Source organism: Aquarana catesbeiana, linkage group LG10 (genome assembly GCF_042186555.1).
Source record: "Aquarana catesbeiana isolate 2022-GZ linkage group LG10, ASM4218655v1, whole genome shotgun sequence".
NCBI classification, from domain to species: Eukaryota; Metazoa; Chordata; class Amphibia; order Anura; family Ranidae; genus Aquarana; species Aquarana catesbeiana.
In genome coordinates, this window is record NC_133333.1 from 8379270 (window position 1) to 8393059 (window position 13790).

General features: G+C 51.1%; 1 protein-coding gene across 7 annotated transcripts in view; it reads left to right on the forward strand.

The window, feature by feature from the left end:
• Window positions 1–13790, forward strand: part of LOC141110291 (FXYD domain-containing ion transport regulator 3-like) — a 47481-nt gene that overhangs the window by 13434 nt on the left and 20257 nt on the right. The window contains exon 1 of one of the 7 annotated variants that reach the window (XM_073601588.1): window positions 4439–4465. The exons of the other annotated variants lie outside the window; for them this stretch is intronic. The gene's annotated coding sequence lies outside the window, so the exon portion shown is untranslated. Of the gene's footprint in view, window positions 1–4438; window positions 4466–13790 lie in introns of those variants that run through there. 7 annotated transcript variants of the gene reach the window in all.

Consider the following 13790-nt stretch of genomic DNA (forward strand, 5'->3'; position numbering starts at 1 on the left):
GCCTGTAGAAGATGGGGGGGGGTGGGGGGGGGGGGTGGGGGTGTACGTGACCTAGGACTGCCCAAGTCCTTTTTTCTGCCTAGTGTCCTCCTCCTGTAGGGGGCGATCTAACCCTATGGTTCTGAATAAGGAAGCGCTGCGTCTGTCAATGAACTCAAAGAAGTGGATTTTACGGTAAGTTAAAAATCCTATTTTTCTAGTTCCTCGCTGGATTAGCCAGAACACCTTCCTTATCAGTAGACATCTGCAATTCGTTATGAATTTTGTTTTCGGACAAAATTCAGCATATTCGTTTATTCGGAAGCATCCGAATGAACGAAAACAAATTTTCAGAAAGAATGAAAAACGATTCAACCTACGAGTTTAACAAATTAATTACATTTGGATAATCTAATTTTTCGGATTTTCTATTTCTAATTTAAAATATTATAGTTTTAATAATAATAATAATTTATTAATAATAATAATAATAATAATAATAATAATAAATTATTATTATTATTATTATTAATATTATTAATAATTATTATTATTATGATAATATCAAATTATAGGTATTGGAATTTTCATTTCAAATTTGGCTAAAGTAACTGTTGGTGAACGTAACAAATACATACATATAGTTAGTCAGTTTGAAAAAAGACACAAGTCCATCTAGTTCAACCAAAAATACGAATGCACCCGAAATTACGAATTATCTGAAGTAACGAATGCTGCATCTAAATGAATGGAACGTTATGAATGATTAGAAGTAACGAATGCTTTTCACAACTAATGATTCAATTTAAACGGGAAAAAAAACAAAAAAAACGAAAAGCAAAAATAAACACATTTTTCGGTAGTGCACATGTCTACTTATCAGTTCTACTTTTACTTCTGTTCTTTTGCAGGCTCTTAAAGTGTCCCATGATTTCCGTTGACTTTTGACTTTTTTTTTTTTTTTCCCATTTTTATTAAATATTTGTTGGGTGTGGGGTGTTTACCCTTTTTGTAAGAAGTTTCCGAAGAAATTATAATTATTCGATAGTGATAGTGAGTTCTGTGTATCACCGGGGAACATGTTGCCGCCCCTTTAACTGAGCTCTTATGCTCAATGGGAAAGATGGTCTGCTCAGTCATGGGACCGCTGTGATTGGCTTTCCAGCTGGGGACCCTGCCCCCCCCCCGGCTCCTGATGATTACTAGAGACCAGGAGCTGCCTTTTGACAGCCTGGTCACTGTGCTGTAAGGGCGCCCCCTCTGCCGCCCATGGACGCGTATGGGCATTAAGGCCAGCCCACCTTGCTGCGTATGTGGGCAGCAACAGGTTAAAAACTCCTTAACCACTTCCCATCGGATCTACGTATATAAACGCCCTGAATGGAAGTGGTTAATACCAGGATCTCGGCTGCAGTATGCCATCAGGATGGCTGCCCACAGAGGAGATGGAGGAACATCAGTTCCCCCGTTTCCTCTGCAATGAATGATCCCAGAAGCAACAAAGGGCTTGGTCACTTCCGGGTTCAGAGCCGTCATTTCCTGGCTGCTTGGTTAGCTGCTTTTTGGAGGGCGGGGGAAACGGGGGGGGGGGGGGGTCTAGATCCCTGATGTCTGTGTAAAAACAGGTCTGGGACCAGGGGTGGGCAGAAGGGCAAGCTGCCCTGGGCACAGCAAAGCAAGGGGACAGAATGGACACAGGGCATTAAACCCATTCTACAGCATGCATCTACATAGACAGGGCAAGGGGTAGGCACGAGGGGAAGCTGCATTGGGCATAGCGGAGCAAGGGGGGCAGAGATTGAATACAGGGCAATAAACACATTCTAAGGCATGCATCTACATAAAGACATTCCTGGGACAAGTGGTGGGCAGAAGGTAGGGTTGCCACTTTTTATTCAAGCCAAACCCGAACACTTTAGCGGCGCACAGTAACTTTTTTGTTTTAGTATATACACTATAGGATTGTAACAGACCTGGGACACCTTTTGGGCACTCCAAAGAGAATAGTAATGCAGCGCACATAGTGCCCACACACACACACACACACACACTCCTGTCAAGCCCTGTTCTGAGCCACGTTTTCTGTCTGAATAATTTTGTCTGGGTTTCAGGTGGACTGAAACTCGGAGACATGATTCAAAACCTGGACTGTCCAGGTGAATCCCGGACAGGTGGCAACCCTAGCAGAAGGTCAAGCTGGCCTGGGCACAGCGATACAAGTGGACAGAGAATGGACACAGGGCATTAAACCCATTCTACGGCATGCATCTACATAGACAGGACAAGGACAAGGGGTAGGCACGAGGGGGAAGATGCATTGGACATAGCGGAACAAGGAAGAATGGATACAGGGCGATAAACCCATTCTAAGGCATGCATCTACATAAAGACAGGGCCGGGAAAAGAAGTGGGCAGGAGGGGAAGCTGCCCTGGGGGGAAGCTTCCCTGGGCACAGTGGAGCAAGGGGACAGAGAATGGACACAGGGCATTAAACACATTCTACGGCATGCATCTTCATAGACAGGACCAGGACAAGGGGTAGGCACGAGGGGAAGCTGCATTGGACACAACGGAGTAAGGGGGCAGAGAATGGATACAGGGCAATAAACCCATTCTAAGGCATGCATCTACATAAAGATAGGGCTGGGGTAAGGGGTGGGCAGAAGGGCAAGCTGACCTGTGCACAGAGAATGGACACGGCAATAAATCCATTCTACGACATGCATCTACATAGAGAGGACAAGGGGTAGGCACGAGGGGACACTGCATTGGACACGGCGGAACAAGGGGGGCAGAGAATGGATACAGGGCAATAAACCCATTCTACGGCATGCATCTACATAGGACAAGGGGTGGGCACGAGGGGAAGCTGCATTGGACACAGTGGAACAAGGGGGGCAGAGGATGGATACAGGGCAATAAACCCATTCTAAGGCCTGCATCTACATAAAGACAGGGCTGGGACAAGAAGTGGGCAGGAGGGGAAGCTTCCCTGGGCACAGCGGAGCAAGGGGACAGAGAATGGACACAGGGCATTAAACACATTCTACGGCATGCATCTACATAGACAGGACCAGGACAAGGGGTAGGCACGAGGGGAAGCTGCATTGGACACAACGGAGTAAGGGGGCAGAGAATGGATACAGGGCAATAAATCGTGCATCTACATAAAGACAGGGCTGGGGCAAGGGGTGGGCAGAAGGGCAAGCTGACCTGTGCACAGAGAATGGACACAGGGCAATAAATCCATTCTACGTCATGCATCTACATAGACAGGACAAGGGGTAGGCACGAGGGGAAGCTGCATTGGACACAACGGAGTAAGGGGGCAGAGAATGGATACAGGGCAATAAATCATGCATCTACATAAAGACAGGGCTGGGGCAAGGGGTGGGCAGAAGGGCAAGCTGACCTGTGCACAGAGAATGGACACAGGGCAATAAATCCATTCTACGTCATGCATCTACATAGACAGGACAAGGGGTAGGCACGAGGGGAAGCTGCATTGGACACGGCTGAACAAGGGGGGCAGAGAATGGATACAGGGCAATAAACCCATTCTACGGCGTGCATCTACATAGGACAAGGGCTGGGCACGAGGGAAAGTTGCATTGGACACGGTGGAACAAGGTGGGCAGAGAATGGATACAGGGCAATAAACCCATTCTAAGGCATGCACCTACATAAAGACAGGGACGGGACAAGAAGTGGGCAGGAGGGGAAGCTGCCCTGGGAACAGCAGAGCAAGGGGGTGGGCAGAGAATGGACACAGGGCAGTAAACCCACTCTACGGCATGCATTACCAGTGAGGGGGGGGTACAGTTCTACATCCTTGCCCTGACCACTAGAGGAACTTGTCCCAGTACTGCGTAAAGAGTACCTTGTCACCTGTCCGAAGCTATTGCTTTGTTCCATTTGTAATGACGTTAATTGGGGAAAAAGTTTTTGCATTCGATAAAACTATCGCGCGACATTTAAAAAAAAAAAAAAAAAGTAACCACAGCAATTTTAACATTTTATTCTCCCGGGCCTCTGCTTTTAGAAAATGTTTTGGGGTTCTAAGGAATTTTGAAGCAAAAAGTGCTGGTTTTTAACGTGTGCAAAAAAAAAAATTTTAAAAGGGCCTCAGCAGACAAGTGGTTAAAGTAGAATTAACCCCTTTTTTCAGTTTTTTTATTTTATTTCTACACAAAATAACCCCCCGCCCCCTCCCCCCAGTTTGTTTGTGAAAATTCTTATCCCAGCACTTGCAGCAGTGGTCTGTCCCCCCTATGTGTGGCCATAAAGTGTGGGGGGAAAAAACATTCTTTGTCTCAGCAGTAGCTGTTATCAGTGTTTGTGCAGATGGGGGAGGGCGCGGTACTCCTTTAGCAGGGCTGCGATTGGCTGACAGATGTTAGCCCCGCCCAGTGGACCACTGGAGATGGGTAGGCGAGCCAAAAGCTGCAAAACAAAAACATGATCCGTCCAGAAGGAGAACAGAGAGGTAAGCTGTGCAGGGGAGGGATTTTTAAGGGTAGATTTTTAGATGTGCGTCCAAATCTGCCGCTCATCTGAAAAGCGATCTGCGCTTGGATCACTTTTCAAAGGTAATGGACAGGCGGCGAGGAGGTGATATGACACCTCTTCACCACCTGTTTTGACCCAGTTTTAGCTGACAAATGCGCTGCAACTGTGTGCATTGCATGCAGTAGCGGCGCATTTTATTGGATAGATCTTTTTAGTTCAAAGGTCAGTAGTAAGTGATGAAGAAATCATAGGTTAGTAGTAGGGGGCACAGAGTTCATTGGTCACTATTAAGGGGTGCAGTGTACATGGGTCGGTAGTAAGTGACGTGGGGTTCATGGGTTGGTAGAAAGGGGTGCAGGCTTCATAGGTCTGTAGATGGGGGCGCGTGGTTCATAGGTCTGTAGATGGGGGCGCGTGGTTCATAGGTCTGTAGATGGGGGCGCGTGGTTCATAGGTCTGTAGATGGGGGCGCGTGGTTCATAGGTCTGTAGATGGGGGCGCGTGGTTCATAGGTCTGTAGATGGGGGCGCGTGGTTCATAGGTCTGTAGATGGGGGCGCGTGGTTCATAGGTCTGTAGATGGGGGCGCGTGGTTCATAGGTCTGTAGATGGGGGCGCGTGGTTCATAGGTCTGTAGATGGGGGCGCGTGGTTCATAGGTCTGTAGATGGGGGCGCGTGGTTCATAGGTCTGTAGATGGGGGCGCGTGGTTCATAGGTCTGTAGATGGGGGCGCGTGGTTCATAGGTCTGTAGATGGGGGCGCGTGGTTCATAGGTCTGTAGATGGGGGCGCGTGGTTCATAGGTCTGTAGATGGGGGCGCGTGGTTCATAGGTCTGTAGATGGGGGCGCGTGGTTCATAGGTCTGTAGATGGGGGCGCGTGGTTCATAGGTCTGTAGATGGGGGCGCAGGGTTCGGGGGTCGGTAGTTGGAGGCACAGGCTTTGGGGTCGGTAGTTAGGGGTGCAGGGTTCATGGGTCGGTAGTAAGGGGTGCAGGGTTCGGGGTCGGTAGTTGGGGGCACAGGCTTTGGGGTCGGTAGTTAGGGGTGCAGGGTTCATGGGTCGGTAGTAAGGGGTGCAGGCTTCATGGGTCAGTAGTAAGGGGTGCAGGGTTCGGAGGTCGGTAGTTGGGGGCGCAGGCTTCATGGGTTGGTAGTTGGGGGCGCAGGCTTCATGGGTCGGTAGTAAGGGGTGCCGGCTTCATGAGTCAGTAGTTAGGGGGTCGGTAGTTAGGGGCGCAGGCTTCATGGGTCGGTAGTTAGGGGTTCGGGGGTCAGTAGTAAGGGGTGCCGGCTTCATGGGTCGGTAGATGGGGGAGCGGGCTTCATGGTCGGTAGATGGGGGAGCGGGCTTCATGGTCGGTAGATGGGGGAGCGGGCTTCATGGTCGGTAGATGGGGGAGCGGGCTTCATGGGTCGGTAGATGGGGGAGCGGGCTTCATGGGTCGGTAGATGGGGGAGCGGGCTTCATGGGTCGGTAGATGGGGGAGCGGGCTTCATGGGTCGGTAGATGGGGGGAGCGGGCTTCATGGGTCGGTAGATGGGGGAGCGGGCTTCATGGGTCGGTAGATGGGGGAGCGGGCTTCATGGGTCGGTAGATGGGGGAGCGGGCTTCATGGGTCGGTAGATGGGGGTGCGGGCTTCATGGGTCGGTAGATGGGGGTGCGGGCTTCATGGGTCGGTAGTTGGGGGTGCGGGCTTCATGGGTCGGTAGTTGGGGGTGCGGGCTTCATGGGTCGGTAGATGGGGGAGCAGGGTTTGGGGGTCGGTAGTAAGGCGTGCCGGCTTCATGAGTCAGTAGTTTGGGGGTCGGTAGGGGCACAGGCTTCATGGGTCGGTAGTAAGGGGTGCCGGCTTCATGAGTCGGTAGTTAGGTGGTCATTAGATAGGGGTGCAGGGTTTGGGGGTCAGTAGTTAGGGGCGCAGGCTCCATGGGTCGGTGGTTAGGGGTTTGGGGGTCAGTAGTAAGGGGTGCCAGCTTCATGGGTCGGTAGATGGGGGTGCAGGCTTCATGGGTCGGTAGATGGGGGGGGGGGGGGGGAGCAGGCTTCATGGGTCGGTAGATGGGGGGGGGGGGGAGCAGGCTTCATGGGTCGGTAGATGGGGGGGAGCAGGCTTCATGGGTCGGTAGATGGGGGGTGCAGGCTTCATGGGTCGGTAGATGGGGGGTGCAGGCTTCATGGGTCGGTAGATGGGGGAGCGGGCTTCATGGGTCGGTAGATGGGGGAGCGGGCTTCATGGGTCGGTAGATGGGGGAGCGGGCTTCATGGATCGGTAGATGGGGGTGCGGGCTTCATGGGTCGGTAGATTGGGTGCGGGCTTCATGGGTCGGTAGATTGGGTGCGGGCTTCATGGGTCGGTAGATGGGGGTGCGGGCTTCATGGGTCGGTAGATGGGGGAGCAGGGTTTGGGGGTCGGTAGGGGCACAGGCTTCATGGGTCGGTAGTAAGGGGTGCCAGCTTCATGAGTCGGTAGTTAGGTGGTCATTAGATAGGGGTGCAGGGTTTGGGGGTCAGTAGTTAGGGGCGCAGGCTTCATGGGTCGGTAGTTAGGAGTTTGGGGGTCAGTAGTAGCTTCATGGGTCGGTAGATGGGGGTGCAGGCTTCATGGGTCGGTAGATGGGGGTGCAGGCTTCATGGGTCGTAGATGGGGGTGCAGGCTTCATGGGTCGGTAGATGGGGGTGCAGGCTTCATGGGTCGGTAGATGGGGGGGGGGGGGGGGGGGGGAAGCAGGCTTCATGGGGCGGTAGATGGGGGGGGGGGGGGGGAGCAGGCTTCATGGGTCGGTAGATGGGGGGGGAGCAGGCTTCATGGGTCGGTAGATGGGGGGGGGGGAGCAGGCTTCATGGGTCGGTAGATGGGGGGGGGGGAGCAGGCTTCATGGGTCGGTAGATGGGGGGGGGGGGGGAGCAGGCTTCATGGGTCGGTAGATGGGGGGGGGGGGGGGAGCAGGCTTCATGGGTCGGTAGATGGGGGGGGAGCAGGCTTCATGGGTCGGTAGATGGGGGGGAGCAGGCTTCATGGGTCGGTAGATGGGGGGGGGGGGGGGAGCAGGCTTCATGGGTCGGTAGATGGGGGGGGGGGGGGGGGGAGCAGGCTTCATGGGTCGGTAGTAAGGGGTGCCAGCTTCATGAGTCGGTAGTTAGGTGGTCATTAGATAGGGGTGCAGGGTTTGGGGGTCAGTAGTTAGGGGCGCAGGCTTCATGGGTCGGTAGTTAGGGGTTCGGGGGTCAGTAGTAAGGGGTGCCAGCTTCATGGGACGGTAGATGGGGGGTGCAGGCTTCATGGGACGGTAGATGGGGGGGTGCAGGCTTCATGGGTCGGTAGATGGGGGTGCAGGCTTCATGGGTCGGTAGATGGGGGTGCAGGCTTCATGGGTCGGTAGATGGGGGTGCATCCTTCATGGGTCGGTAGATGGGGGTGCAGGCTTCATGGGTCGGTAGATGGGGGGGAGCAGGCTTCATGGGTCGGTAGATGGGGGGGGGGGGGGGGAGCAGGCTTCACGGGTCGGTAGATGGGGGGGGGGGGGGGGGGAGCAGGCTTTACGGGTCGGTAGATGGGGGAGCAGGCTTTACGGGTCGGTAGATGGGGGAGCAGGCTTCATGGGTCGGTAGATGGGGGAGCAGGCTTCACGGGTCGGTAGATGGGGGAGCAGGGTTCATGGGTCGGTAGATGGGGGGTGCAGGGTTCATGGGTCGGTAGATGGGGGAGCAGGGTTCGGAGGTCGGTAGTTGGGGGCGCAGGCTTCATGGGTCGGTAGTAAGGTGTGCCGGCTTCATGAGTCAGTAGTTTGGGGTTAGTAGATAGGGGTGCAGGGTTTGGGGGTCGGTAGGGGCGCAGGCTTCATGGGTCGGTAGTAAGGGGTGCCAGATTCATGAGTCGGTAGTTAGGTGGTCATTAGATAGGGGTGCAGGGTTTGGGGGTCAGTAGTTAGGGGCGCAGGCTTCATGGGTCAGTAGTTAGGGGTTCGGGGGTCGGTAGTTAGGGGTGCAGGCTTCATGGGTCAGTAGATGGGGGTGCAGGCTTCATGGGTCGGTAGATGGGGGTGCAGGCTTCATGGGTCGGTAGATGGGGGTGCAGGCTTCATGGGTCGGTAGATGGGGGTGCAGGCTTAATGGGTCGGTAGATGGGGGTGCAGGCTTAATGGGTCGGTAGTTGGGGGTGCAGGCTTAATGGGTCGGTAGTTGGGGGTGCAGGCTTCATGGGTCGGTAGTTGGGGGTGCAGGCTTCATGGGTCGGTAGTTGGGGGCGCAGGCTTCATGGGTCGGTAGTTGGGGGCGCAGGCTTCATGGGTCGGTAGTTGGGGGCGCAGGGTTTGGGGGTCGGTAGTTGGGGGCGCAGGGTTCAGTAGTAAGGGGTGCAGGGTTTGGGGGTTGGTAGTAAGGGGCGCTGGCTTCATCGGTCGGTAGTTAGGGGGTCAGTAGCTGGTGCAGGGTTTGGGGGTCGGTAGTTAGGGGTGCAGCGTTCCGTAGTAAGTGGCTTCTTTACTACTGACCCCTGAACAGGTGCCCCAACGTTTAATGTTGAGTCCTGGCCCTTGCAATCTACCTCCAGATACTGTGCTGTATCCTATTCCACACTGCCGGGGTCTATACTATGCAGGTCAACTCGGAGACACTGATTTGGTCACACCTCTTTGGGCCACCCTGAATATTCAGTGCAAAGATTTCTTTGCCGTGGCACATAAGCAGTGGATAGTGCAGTCTGGAGCCAGTCTATTCGTTTGGAGAAAGGCGTGGAGAGGAGGAGGGGAGTAAAAGAGTGCCTTGCCATCCTATGAGGGCTGTGTGTTTCTATTGATGTACACAGTGCAGGGAGACACAACTCTAGTCCCTGCATACAAGGGTGACTCCATAGGATGCTGGAAGAGAAAGGAGCCACCCTGAACCAGGACACCTGGGGCAGAGGTCATGTGACCGGCCTATACTGGAACCTGGGCAAGGATTAAAGATAAAGAAGCTGCAGGCTCAGTAAGTGATACAATCGGGTGTGATGTACAGAACAACCGACCTTTATCCCGCATGGCTTAGTGGACACTTCAAGAGCCTGACTGGCTGCTTGCTGGACTTGTCTCCCCTCTACAATGTGCCTGGCTGACTTTAGGGGGAGATGAGCTCCATTCACACTTGTGCAACTTTGGACATCAAAGTTGCATGACAAGTCGTTTTTCCGATGATAACCGTTCATATATGTGCAACTTAAAGTTTCAGCGACTTTAAAGTAGCTTATGCACTACTTTGGTCTGACTTTCATGCAACTTGAGGGCCATAGACTTCCATGTTTAACCCTCAAAAGTTGCATGAAAGTCGTAACTGAATGTTCTCCAATGCAACAGTTGTGCAACGGTTATCTATTATTACTGGTCAAAATCAAAGCTGCACCCATCCAAAGTCGACCTAACTTTGGAGTCCTACAAGTGTGAATGGCGCCTTACTAAAACCGGATCGATCGGAATCTGGTGCAGCTCTGTAGACATGTGCAAAATGAAAACATTTGTTTTCGATTTGTTAACCACTTGCCCTCCGGAAGGTTTTACCCCTCTAATGACCAGCCCATTTTTTGCGATACGGAACTGCGTTACTTTAACGGACAACTGCGCAGTACCCAAATAAAATCTTTTATTTTTTTTTTTTTTGTTTTTTTTTTGTTTTTTTTTTTAACTTTCCCCACAAATAGAACTTTCTTTTGTTATTTGATCAGCTTTACTTTTTTTTTTTTTTTTTTTTTTTTGTGCTATAAACAAAAAAAATCTGACAATTTTAGAACAAAAAAAGAACCATTTTTTTACTTTCTGCTATAAAACATATCCAATAAAAAAAAAAAAAAAAATCTAATTTCTTCATCACTCTTATCTCTGGGAATACTTCTATCTCTGGGAATACTCTTATCTCTGGTCTCTGGGAATAGTCTTTAGGCCAATATGTATTCTACTACATAAAAAAAAAAAAAATCCCAATAAGCGTATATTGATTGGTTTGTGCAAATGTTCCATCATCCACAAAATATGGGATATTTTCTATTTTTTTAATTTTATTTTTTACTGGCAATGGCGGCGATCAGTGACTTAGTGGGACTGCCATATTGCAGAGGACAAATCTGACACTGACACACCTAATAAAAAAATTAAAACAAATTTCTTCATAAATTTGCTACATGTTCTTGGTAGAAAAAAAAAATTCAAATAAGTGTATATTGATTGTTTTGCGCAAAAGTTTATTGCATCTACAAACTGTGGGATATATTTTGTGGAATAAGTTTATTTTTACTATCAATGACGGTGATCAGTGACTTAATTAATTTTTGTTTAGTTCATTACATTTGTTTTAGAATTCAATTCTATTAGACCGAATTCAGAAAATTGAAACATTTCTTTTTTACCTCTTCTTTTATTATTATTATTTTTTTTTTTTTTTCGATTCGAATGTGGCTGCCAAATTTTTTCACATCTGAGAATTGCAATATGTTTACGTTTTCGTATTTGTTTCCAAATTCGAATCGACTTCAAGTTTTGTTGTTGGGGATGAATTTAGTTTCGCTATGGCGGAGGATTCGTTTACATTGTGATTCGGATACATCCGAATTTCTGAATGATGGCAAAAAATTCATCTGATTTTCGATTCGGAACGAAACGAATCGCACAGGTCTACAGCTCTGCATGGGAGCCAATCGGCTTCTAACTTCAGATTGTTCAATTAAGCTTGGACAATAAAACGTGGAAGCTGATTGGTCCCTACGCAGAGCTGCACCAGATTCTTCACTCTCCAGGTTTTTGAGTCCGTCTCGCCTCCTTTTGGATCTCGTTTCCTCGAGTTTGCTTTTTTATAGCTCCATATTCCCCAAGAGAAATGCTGCAAATCCCATCACAATAGGTGAGTCCGTTCTGTGCCAACAATGTAACATTACCCCACACTGGCAATTCCTGTGCCGAGTCACCCGCTACATTGTATCATTCCTCACTCCATGGTATGAGGGAAGCTTCCTTCTTAAAGGGAACCCGTCATCAGAAATGTTTTCCATGGTCAGTGCAGAATGTTCAATAATGGGTTATTACCTCTCACAGAGTGGTAATGATACCAGCGCCCAGGGCGCCCGTCCCTCCTTCCTCACATGATACCAGCGCCCGGGGCGCCCGTCCCTCCTCCCTCACATGATACCAGTGCCCGTCCCTCCTCCCTCACATGGTACCAGCGCCTGTCCCTCCTCCCTCACATGGTACCAGGGCCCGGGGCGCCCGTCCCTCCTCCCTCACATGGTACCAGCGCCCGGGATGCCCGTCTCTCCTCCCTCACATGGTACCAGCGCCCGTCCCTCCTCCCTCATTTGATACCAGCGTCCGGGGCGCCCGTCCTTCCTCCCTCACATGATACCAGCGCCCGGGGCGCCCGTCCCTCCTCCCTCACATGGTACCAGCGCCCGTCCCTCCTCCCTCACATGGTACCAGCGCCCGTCCCTCCTCCCTCACATGGTACCAGCGCCCGTCCCTCCTCCCTCACATGGTACCAGCGCCCGTCCCTCCTCCCTCACATGGTACCAGCGCCCGTCCCTCCTCCCTCACATGGTACCAGCGCCCGTCCCTCCTCCCTCACATGGTACCAGCGCCCGTCCCTCCTCCCTCCACATGGTACCAGCGCCCGTCCCTCCTCCCTCCACATGGTACCAGCGCCCGTCCCTCCTCCCTCCACATGGTACCAGCGCCCGGGGCGCCCGTCCCTCCTCCCGCACATGATACCAGCGCCCGGGACACCCGTCCCTCCTCCCTCACATGGTACCAGCGCCCGGGACACCCGTCCCTCCTCCCTCACATGGTACCAGCGCCCGGGACACCCGTCCCTCCCCCCTCACATGATACCAACCAGTGCATTAAACTGTTAAATTGGTTCCAGAACGAGGACAGTTGGAAATGATGTTACAATATAAAGTCTTCTCAACCTTTACAGATTGTCCGTGTCAATGCTCTGCAACCCAAAAATCCGATAATCCAGTAATTGTAACAAATTTTGTGTTTTCTATAGTCTAGCCTGTGATTATTTTTTTTTAATTATTATTTATTTTTTCTATTCATGATTTCTCTTCCCTCCCACCATTTTAGCTTTTGTAATTTCAGTTGGTGTTGCCCAACGCCTCCCAATTCGGGAGATAAAATTTCCTTTCCCGGGGGGGGGGGGGGGGGGGGGAGACTTGGGTGAATGGTAACAAATGTTGCAATAAAGACGTGTTTGTTTAGGAGGATTCCATTGTTGGAGGGCTTAACCTCGGTGCTCGTTCAGCAGGTGAAGGTCACCGATGGCCTCCAATCTTCTACCTTCTTTATCGCAGACACCAAAACCAGCTTTCCGAACTTTCCAAGATCACAACGAGGGATGCAATTTGGTGCAGAAATTGTAAGCCGAGGACACAACCCCCTCCATCCCCTGTTGTATTCAACATTTTAATACTGAATATATAATTGGTTAAACACAACCAATCGCCACTCTTCATATAATGACATACTTTTTTAGAAAAGTCTACAAATCAGACAACTCCATCCAAAATGAGAAGACTATTTTGGCTGAGCGTCCATATTTATGCGATGGGGAAGACCTTTCTTCAGCGGAAAGCAATAGTCGTTAGCCGAAATAATTCAAGCCAACCAATTAACCTTGGAAGAACTGGCTTATATTGCCAAACCAGATGTTTGCCAATACCAATTACCATCATTAACCTAGGATCAGGTAGACCAGGGGTCTCCAAACTTTCTAAACAAAGGGCCAGTTTGCTGTCCTTCAAGCTTTAGGGGGGCCTGACTGTGGCCACTGGGAGGAAAAAAAAGTGCTGGCATCAGAGGGTGCAAACAATGCCTTAGTATTAGGAGGAGAAATGGTGCCCCTATCGCTGGCGCCAGTGGGAGGAGTAGTTCCCTTTATCGCTGGCGCCAGTGGGAGGAGTAGTTCCCTTTATCGCTGGCGCCAGTGGGAGGAGTAGTTCCCTTTATCGCTGGCGCCAGTGGGAGGAGTAGTTCCCTTTATCGCTGGCGCCAGTGGGAGGAGTAGTTTCCTTTTTATCGCTGGTGCCAGTGGGAGGAGTAGTTCCCTTTATCGTTGGTGCTAGTGGGAGGAGTAGTTCCCTTTTTTTTTATCGCTGGTGCCAGTGGGAGGAGTAGTTCCCTTTTTTATCGCTGGTGCCAGTGGGAGGAGTAGTTCCCTTTTTTATCGCTGGTGCCAGTGGGAGGAGTAGTTCCCTTTTTTATCGCTGGTGCCAGTGGGAGGAGTAGTTCCCTTTTTTATCGCTGGTGCCAGTGGGAGGAGTAGTTCCCTTTTTTATCGCT